This window comes from Schistocerca gregaria, chromosome 1 (genome assembly GCF_023897955.1).
Source record: "Schistocerca gregaria isolate iqSchGreg1 chromosome 1, iqSchGreg1.2, whole genome shotgun sequence".
Lineage (NCBI taxonomy): Eukaryota > Metazoa > Arthropoda > Insecta > Orthoptera > Acrididae > Schistocerca > Schistocerca gregaria.
In genome coordinates this window covers 845,504,658-845,515,413 of record NC_064920.1, presented here as the reverse complement: position 1 = coordinate 845,515,413, position 10,756 = coordinate 845,504,658, and positions in this window count along the sequence as shown.

The window sequence follows — 10,756 nt, the reverse complement described above, 5'->3', positions numbered from 1 at the left end:
TCTGTATGTTAAAAGATAGTTGCCAATCTTTTCACCCATCTAATAACTTGCCAAGATCCAACTTGCTATTACTAGAGTCTGTACCAAATATAATGTCCTGGTAGATAAATACTTAAGTTGCAAAAAGTTCGAGATTGCAGCTAATACTATTTGCTACGTCATTAATATGTAACATGAACAATAACGGTGCTCAAATAGTTCATGAGTGGATGGCCACATGTCAGTGTCCAATGGGCACAATATTTTGAGAAGCAGCCACATTTCCATCATCATCATGGTCTTATGAAAGACATACACTGGCAGCAGTAGAATCGTTCTACAGTTAGCTTTAAATGCTGGTTCTCTAAATTTTCTCAATAGTGTTCCTCAAAATGCCCTCCCTACAGGGATTCTCATTTGAGTTCCCAAAGAATCTCTGTAATACTTGTGTGTTGTTCAAACCTACCAGTAACAAATCTAGCACACCACCTCTGAATTGCTCCCATGTTTTCCTTTAATCCAATCTGGTGCAGAAGACAAACATGCAGGTAGTACTCAAGAATGGGCCATACTAGTGTCCTACATGTGGTCTTCTTTACAGGTGAATCACACTTTCCTAAAATTCATCCAACAAACTGAAGTCAACCATTTCCCTTGCTTACTACAATCCTTACATCCTTGTTTCATTTCGTATAACTTTATAATCTTAAGCCTAGATATTTAATCAACGTAACTGAGTCAATCAGCACACAATTAATGCTATGGTCAAACATTACAAGTTTGTTTTTCCTACTCATCTCCATTAACTTATATTTTTCTGTATTTAGAGCTAGCTGCCTTTCATCATACTAACTAGAAATTTTGTCTAAGTCATCTTGTATTCTCCTACAGTCACTCAATGATGACACTTCCCATGCACCACAGCATCATCAGCAAACAGCTGCAGACTGCTGCTTGTCCTGTCTGCCAGATCATTTATTGTACACAGAAAATAATAGCGAACATATCACACTTTGCTGGGGCACTCCAGATGATACCCTTGTCGCTGAGGAACATTCTTCATTGAGGACAACATACTGGGTTCCGTTACTTAAGAAATCTTCAAGCCACTGACATATCTGGGAACCTATTACATAAGCTCGTACCTCCATTAACAGTCTGCATTGGGGAACCGTGGTAAATGCTTTTCAGAAATCTAGAAATATGGAATCTGCCTGTTGCCCTTCATCCAGTGGTCGAAGTACAACACGTGAAAAAAGGACAAGCTGAGTTTCGCACGGCTGATGCTTTCTAAAACTGTGCTGATTCATGGACAGAAGCTTTTCCATCTCAAGGAAACTTATTACATTCAAATGGATAATATGTTCAAGAATTCTGAAGCAAACCGATGTTAACGATACTGGCTTGTAATTTTGTGGGTCCATTCTTTTACCATTTTTATATAGAGGAGTCGCCCGCACCTTTTTCCAGTTGCTTGGAACTTCCTGCTGGATGAGAGATTTGCAATAAATGCAAGCTAATTATGGGGACAGTGCCACAGAGCACTCTTCGTAAAACTGAAAAATGAAATGTCGTGTGGCTAGGGCCTCCCGCTGAGTAGACCGGTCGCCTGGTGCAAGTATTTTTGAGTTGACACCACTTCGGCAACTTGCACGTCGATGAGGATGATATGATGATGATGAAGACAACACAACACCCAAACACCCAGTCCCTGACCAGTCCAGCAGGGAATCGACACTGGGCCCCTTTGCACAGCATTCGTAAAACTGAATTGGGATTCATCTGGTCCTGGTGGCTAATTTTTTTTCAACTCATTCAGTTGCTTCTCTTTGTCAGGGATGCTTATTACTATGTCCTTATGGTCAAACAATGGTATGTTTGTATGATTCTATGGCGCAAACAATTTCTGAAACACAAAATTTGAAATTTTGGCTTTCCTTTTGTTATCTTCTGCTGTCATAGCAGACTGGTCAACGAGTTGCTGGATAGAAGCCTTCAACCTGCTTAGCGATTTTATGCAGGACCAGGATTTCCTTGGGTTCTTGGCAAGGTCTTTTGCTAAGGTATGATGGTAGTAGTTATTGTATGCTGCACAACTTGATCTTTTTACAGACAAATGAATTTCTACTAACTTTTGTCAGTAGTCATTAGGGCATTCTCTTTTGACTCAAAAGCGCAACAGCCTTTGGTTTCTTGCTGTTTTCGGAATTTCATTATTAAACCACAGTGGGCATTTTCCATACTTTCATTTTTCATACTCAGTGCATGAATTACAATCCATTTAAATTTTGCCCATGATTCTTCCACATCCATCATACTCTTACCCTTCCTGCTGACACAGCTCTCCGTCTGCAGTGTACACCCAGGCATGCATACTGGATGTGTGTCTGCTATGGCTCTGCCTGTGTCTGAGGTTGTGGGATTTCTCCGACCTCTTCTTAACCAGACTAAGTGCGTATTCCTGAGCCTTTACTAATGATGTAGCCACTGTCACTTTTGATCTGCAGTTTCCTTACTTAAATCTCAATTGGTTCTTTAATGACAAAGTCCCTGAAGTTAGACATCTGTGTTGTCATGGAACATTGCCTATAGGAATTACATGGAATGGATTACAACCACACTGAGGTTCCAATACAGACATCTCACTTCTGAGACTCTGTCAGTACAGAATTTATCAGCACTCAAGTAAGGGAACTGCCAAGCAATAGAGATAGTGGCTAAATCTTAAATAACACCTGGGAACGCTAAATCTTAAATAACACCTGGGAACCCAGCACTTCTACTAAAAATCTATATCTGCAAGACACTGTGAAGTGCATGGCAAGGGGTACATCTCATGATACCAGTTAACTGTATGATTAAGAGGAGGATGTAGATATCCCACATCAAACTGACTTCAGGGGCAGTCAGATCAACAACAGAAGTGCCAATAGCATGTGTCATTGGGAGTGAACTGTGAACCACGGATAGTATGACATGTTGGAAGGAGGAGGGGAGGGGGAGGAGATGTTGGACATGCATCCACCCCTTGCTGCATATTGTGCCATGCTACCTCCTACGAAGTCAGCTCATCACTGCACCTGATGATGGTGCTTGGCATGGTTGCTTCCCGAAATATCGTGCCCATCAGATGCTGACATCCAGCCATTCACATGTGAATTATTTCATTATGAATTACACTTGGAGAAGCTGAAGAATCACAACAATGATGTCACTATAATAATCCGGCTCCCAAGATTGTGCTAGTGTATGATGTTTTATTTATTATCTGTTAAAGAACACAATAGGCTCATGGGTTAAACGAACACTCTGTTGTTTGAACAATAAATTCTTAGATACGACTAAGTACCACATTCCATCTGTGAGAGAGATGCATTACTCTTTGGACTGTAGTTGCTTCTTGGGGAGCTAAAGCTAAAGCGAAAAGCAGAGATAGATGACACACACTGTTACAGAATGCGGTTGAGGACAGACATGCACAAATCTCAAACAGAATTGCAATTCATTGTTGTCCACCATTATAGGCAATTTTATTTTACTTTGCTATTGCGACAGATGTGTTAAAAGTACTGAGGAGAAGAGACTGTAATTTTCATCAAGGATATATTCACTGCTGAACAGGTACTTAAACAAGTTTCATTTTATCAACACTGTATTTCCAAGAGTGAACATATGTGCAAGGCTTCTGTAGGACCTTCAGGCATTTGGTTTGTGATGTTTGCATCAAGGGCTTAGGATACATTGGAAGATGTTTTTACTGATGACTGAAGTAATCTGCTGTTTGGCTATACATTGTCGTACCAAATGATACCTGAATTGCACTGGATCAGATTCTGTAGCCTCTATTCAAAGTCCTAAATATTACCAGCAATTTATAGGCGAGTGGCAAGGGTTTGCAGTTGCTCCTACACAATGAGATCATTAAGCACCATTAATTAATGTATTACAATTCTCAGCAGAGACTACTGAATTTTCAACATCAGGAAAGAGTCTAATGAAAAGCATTCAAGACAGTGAAGGGAATCTGCATTTTCTCGTAATAGATTATAACAAACAATTTAATGTAATTGACGCTGTTTGGTTTGTGGGGCACTTAGCTGTGCGGTCATCAGTGCCTGTGCAAAGTCAAAATTTTTACACAGTCCAATTTTTTTCACAGTCCAAAATTTTAATGCAATTGAACTTTAATGAACACACAGTAGATTACAGAACTAAAGTTTCTGTGGAAAATTTAATTTTGTTCCACGTAGATCATTACTTTTGACCTCTGATTTGTCCTTGGTTTCTTGTACAAATAATGGTGAGTGATATAAATTGTCCACTCACATAAATGAGACTTCCTGTCGAAAACCTGAAAAACACCTTCTGCAGTGTAGATCAATATGAGATGCACAGGAAGAGTGTCAGTGAGGTTCTGGAAGGCACAAACATGGATTTGGAGCCACATCAACTCCAGTGCCATGGCCAGCTGTGCTTGCTCTCTCAGCTGAGGACCCACAGCGTAAACAGCCCAATCAAGACGGAGCCCCCGATTCTCAATTGTATTTACATCTCAAGAGTTTGGTGGCCACGGGAGTACGGTGAACTCATCTTGGTGCTCTTTAAACTGCACACGTACACTGTGAGCTGTGTGAGATATTGCAGTGTCCTGCTGGTAGAGCCCAACAGGCCTAGGAAAAACAAATTACATGTATGGGTCGACATGTCTCCAAAGGACAAATGCATACTTGTGTTGATCCACTGTGCCGCCAACATATTCTCCACATCATAATGCCACCTGCTAGGGTCTGGACTTCAACTATCGTTGTAGGGTGTTTTCTTTCAGACGTTTCATGCTGAAACACTAACAGCCATCAGTCTGATGGAGCATAAAACATGATTCATGTGAAAAGGCCACTTGTCACCACTCAATAGAAATCCAGCTGTGGTACTCCCATGAAAATCCCAACGTTTGTCACTGATGAATAGCAGTCAGCATGGGTGCACGAACCAGGCACCTACTGCAAAGTCCCATGCACAGCAATGTTCTCTGAATAGTAGTTCAGGAGATGCTGTTGGTAGCCCCTTGGTTAATCTGGGCGGTCACCTACTCAACAGTTGCAAGTCTGTTTGCCCAGGCACATCTTCACAGCGATCATTCAGCTCAGTCATCTATGGCCCGTGGTGCATCACAGTCGCTGATTGCCAGTTTTGGATAGTGCCATTTTGCCAGGTACGGTATATTCTAACCATGGCAGCATGCAAACAGTTTACAAACTTAGCCAATTTGGAAATGTTTCCACCTTTAGTTGAAAGCCAATGATCATGCCCTTTGGCCATCAGATAAATCGCTCCTTTTCCACATTACAACAATGACTGCACTGTTTTCTGCAACCTCACGATACACTTTAAACAACCTCCACTGTTGGCACTGCCACCTGTCGTCCATGAGTGGTTATTGCATATTGATGTTGAATATATGTGGTGATCACTTTAATGTGACTGAACTATCTATAATGGTATTCATGTGGATGCTGCCTGACTTTGTACATAGCTGTGACCTATCCTCTTTCCAGTGCTATAATAGAATCAGCGAAAGAAGATCCCTGACAGATGGCAGTATTGAAGCCAATTTTAAACTGCAAAGCACAAACAGCTGCAGGCAAAACCAAATTTGCCTATAGAGCTGCAATGCTGCTGAGGCATTGCCATAATAACTCCTGCAAAATCTCATTACCTCATTGATTGAGGTAGACACACGCAGTAGCAGTGCCAAACCCACTACAACTGTCAGGGATCTTCTTTCACCAACGCTATTATAGGAATGGTTCTCTGTTTATGGAACCTCCAGTATGTATTATAGTCAAGAGTACAATCAATTCAGTTAGAAATTATGTACAGAATATTTCAGTTATTCCACTGGGCCCTGGAGTCTAGCTGAGCTGCTCTTCAATATTGCTAGTATTGATTGTACTATTTCTCTCATCTTCGCTCTCATCTTCGCATCTACATTTACACACGAACTCTGCAATCCTCTTGAAGTGATTGACAGGACAAGTCTGACTGCACGGTGTATTACAATTTCTTTCGATTCCATTCCCATGTAGAACACAGGAAGAATGACTGCTTAAATACCCCTGTGTGCATTACAATTAATCTAATCTCTTCTTTGCTGTCCCAACAGGAACAATAAATACGAGGCTGCACATATTCCTACATTCCTCATTTAATACTGGTTCTTGAAACATTGTAAGTAAGCTTATGTCTTGTCAGATTGTTACTATCTGTCTTTCAGCATCTGCCATTTCAGATTTTTTTCTTTCTCTTTTTAGCATTTCTATGACACCCTACCATGGGTCATATATAAATATATAAATGTCCACATTTACATCTACACTCTGCAAAAGTTGTGAAGTGCATGCAGAGTTTACTTCCCATTGTTCCAATTATTATGGCTTCTTCCCATTCCATTCCTGTATGAAGCATATGATGAATGACTGTTTAAATGCCTCTGTGCACACTATAATTAATATCATCTTGTCCTCATGATCCCTGGGGTGGGGATGTGAGGGTGGTGGTGGGGGTAGTATGATATTCCTAGAGTCGTTATTGAAAGCCATTTCTTAAAAGATTGTTGTTAGGCTTTCTCAGGATAGTTTGCATCTATCTTCAAGTGTCTGGTAGTTCTTTTTCTTCAGCATCCCTGTCACATTCTCTGATGGCTCAAATAAACATGTGACCATTCATACTGCTCTTCATTGCCTATATTTTGCTGTGAATCCTGTCTGGTAGGAGTACCACACACTTCAGTAATATTCTAGAATGGGCCACACAAGTAGCTTATAAGCAATCTGTTTTGTAGACTGACTGCATTTCCATAGCATTTTACCAATAAACCATAGTAGACCGATTGTATTTCCATAGCATTCTACCAATACACCAACATCTACCACCTGCTTTACTTATGACTGAAAATAAGACATACTTTGCTTTGTATACAAGGTGTTGAAAAAAGTGTTGAATATTTTCAGAGGTGGTAGTAACCATCAAAACAAGGGGAAAAAATTCAATAAACTTGGCCTCTAAAATGCATATCTTAAGAGCTATGAGCACTTGTCCGTCTACAATACTCTGAAACATCTCTCTTCAACTGCAAGTGCTTTGCTTTTCATATTTTGGGAGGAGGTAGCATGAACCGAAACAAGAACAAAATGTCCAGCAAACATAGATTGTAAAGTGCATACCTTCACAGCTATGTGTGCTTATCCATCTTCGCTACTGTGAAACACATCTCTTCTACTGGACAGATGGTCACACCTTTTCAGGTATTCATTTGGAGCTAATGTTTACTGGAATTTTTTTTTCTTATTTTGGTCCATATCACTTCCTCCAAGAATATGGAAATTAAAGAGGTGGCAATAGAAGATATGTGTTCCACAGTATGAAGGTGAAATGTGCTCATAGCTAATAAAGTACGCATTTTTGAGCCCATGTTTACCGGATTTTTTATTATTTGAGACTTTTTTAACAAATTATGTTATCAATATCCTCTACTAGGTCTATTTGGTATGGGTCTCACAATTTGGAGCAGTATTCTGGGATGAAATCCTAAACACACTAAGTTGCAGACAGGCACAATGAAAAGACTATTACACATCTAGCTTTCAGCCACAGCCATCCTCAGAAAAAAAAGCACACACACATTCACACAAGCAAGATTTCACACACTCATGACCATCAAGTGCGGCAGCGCGGACTGGAATGTAACTGTCTTATTGAGGGGCAGTCTCTAGTGGGACAGGGAAGGGGGAGGGATAGCCAGATATGGGTGGGGGGAGAGAAGAGTTCAAATGGTTCAAATGGCTCTGAGCACTATGGGACTTAACTGCTAAGGTCATCAGCCTCCTAGAACTTAGAACTACTTAAACCTAACTAACCTAAGGACATCACACACATCCATGCTCGAGGCAGGAATCGAACCTGCGACCGTATCGGCCACGCGGTTCCAGACTGTAGCACCTAGAACCGCTCGGCCATTCTGGCGAGCCAGAGATAAGAGTGCTGTCTGGCAGGGCATGCAGTGACTTGATGAAGGCACGAGAAGCTACCAAGTGCACTGTCAGGAGGCTGTAGGGCAGGGAGGTGGGTGGTGGGGGACAGGGTGAAAAGGAGAGAAGCAGCAAAAGAGAAAGACAGGCAGGTATGTTGGCAGAGGGCGGCATACAGTGAAGGTGAAAAGATGTGAAGAGGTAGGAGGTGATAGGAGAGAGGAGGCGGAAATTGTTGGGTGGAGGGTGTGTGGCCAGTAGGTTACTGTAGGTTAGGCTGGAATAATTTTGGGAGTGGAGAATGTGTTGTAAGGGTAGCTCCCATCTGCACAATTCAGAAAAACTGGTGGAGGAGAGGGGATCCAGATGGCCTGGGTTGTGAAGCAGCCATTGAAATCACGTACATTATCTTCAGCTGCATGTTGTGCCACAGGGTGATCTACCATGCTCTAGGCCACAGTTGGGAGGTGGCCGTTCATCCTGGTGGACAGTTTGGTTGTCTTGATATTACTGATATTCCAACTTGGAGTTTCTTCTGATAACTCTCCATCCAAGGTAACATGCAGCAACCTCCCTACCAAGAATGCATTAATTTAGTTACAAATTTTGTTTGATAGCCCATATTGACTATACTTTTATTAATAAGTGTTGGTGTCAAACTGAGACAATTGTTTTTAGAAACCAAGTGAAGTGCAGCAATTGAATGGTGACAACTTTCTATGCTTTTGCCAGTTAGGAATATTTGAAGGCATGTTTCCACACTTCACTTTTTTCTGCTATTATCTATTCAAATTTATGTTCCATCAACCAATACCTGGACACTAATACTTGTGTCACAGAAAAACTTAACAGGTTTGCAAAATTTTTCTGTAGTTTGGGAGTAGTCCTTCATTAATAAACCAATTTTTCACATTGTCCTTTTAGTCATTGAGTATACTTCAATTAACACTCACTTAACTGGTATCCATCATGCAGTAGATCCTCTTCCTTAAGATGCATTGTAATACGGGTTTTATATGAATGAATCTCTGCATCTTTACTTACTTTCTAGATACATAGTTTTTCTAAAATTTGATTGACTATTACCTTAAAACTGAGCCACAGATCATCTGCATATTCACTGCATAAATTAAATGATTATAGTTTGTGTCCAAAAATTAGGTACCTTTCTCCTTAAAGAGTTTACTTGTGTACAATATTTTTTGGATTATTTGAGAAGGATGTTACTAATGTAAAGTGTACACAGCATTAGAAAATTCTATTATAAAATGTTTACAGTTATTACTATTATTGCCACTCAAATACTGCATTATTGTTTCCAAAGAAAAAAATTTGTTCATCTAAATATATTTTGTTATTAGTGAGATATTGTAATGAGAATATCGGTTACATACATATTACATGTTTCTTGCAAACAAAATAGTGCCAAAGACTTATCATGTGTCTGAAAGCTGGCAAAGCTTTCAGTCTTTAGTCTTTAGTGTGTGCCTGTTGATGACACATAAATGCTTCTGCTATTCGGTGAGTGGTCTCCTGTACTCCTAAAATATATTACACACATTAGTAGAAATGCAAACAAGAATATTTTTTTACTACAGATTTATAAAATTCTACTGGTTTAAAATCACACTATAGTATGTCTGAAAACTGAAGACTGAACATGTATGTCCCCACTCTCTCTACACAGCTGCATCAGAAGGAGCACCTTCAGGAGAATTTCAATGAAATGGACTCCAGCAAAATCCTACATTCTTGCTTTTGTGATCTGTTTTACAGTTCAATATGGCAGAAAAAGTCTGCCCACTGGGTTTGCCTAATATAGCTAATGAACAACAATTGGCATCTAACATAATTCATCTAAGCTGTCAACATTCAATCTATTTCTTTACAAATGGATTAAATGTTTGAAATATTGAAGGTAGTACAGATAAAATACAAGGTGCAACAGGTTATTTACTGCTTGCATTGAAACCCAACTGCAATAATAAGACTCTAAGGACATGAAAGGGAAGCAAAGATGAGAAGAGAGTGAGATAGCACTGTAACCTATCCTCAGTGTAATTCGATCTGTGGTGTGAGCTATCAGTAAAGGAAACCAAAGAGAAATTTGGAAATGTAATTAAAGTTCATGGAAAAGAAATGAAACCTTTGAGGTTTGCCAATGACAATGTAATTCTGCAAAGTGGCCAAAGAACTTGGAAGAGCAGTTGAAAGGAATGATTTTGAAAAGAGATTGTCCGATGAAAAATCAACAATAGTAAAATAAGGGTATCATACTGTAGTCAAATTAAATCAGGTAATGCTGAGGAAATTAAATCTGCCAATGAGACACTAAAGGTAGGCAATGAGTTTTGCTATTTGGGCAGCAAAATAACCGAGGACGGCCTACGTAGAAATGACATAAAATGCACACTGGAAATAACACGAAAGAGTAATATCTTAACATCTGATATAAATTCGCATTTGGCAGTATTTTATGATGCCAATTTTCTGGAATGTAATCTCGTACAGAAATCAAATTGGGACAATAAGAAGTTCTGGCAGAAAGAGACCAGAATCTTTTGAAATGTGGCACTGCAGAAGAATGTTTTAAGATTAGACATGTGGATCGAGCCATTAATGAAGTGCTACTGAATTGAAGTAGGGAAACATAACTTTATGGCAGAACTTGGCTAAGAAAGGCATCAGTTGATAAGATACATTCTGATGCACAATAGTGAAATAGTAATCGGTTAAGTAATGGAAGTGAT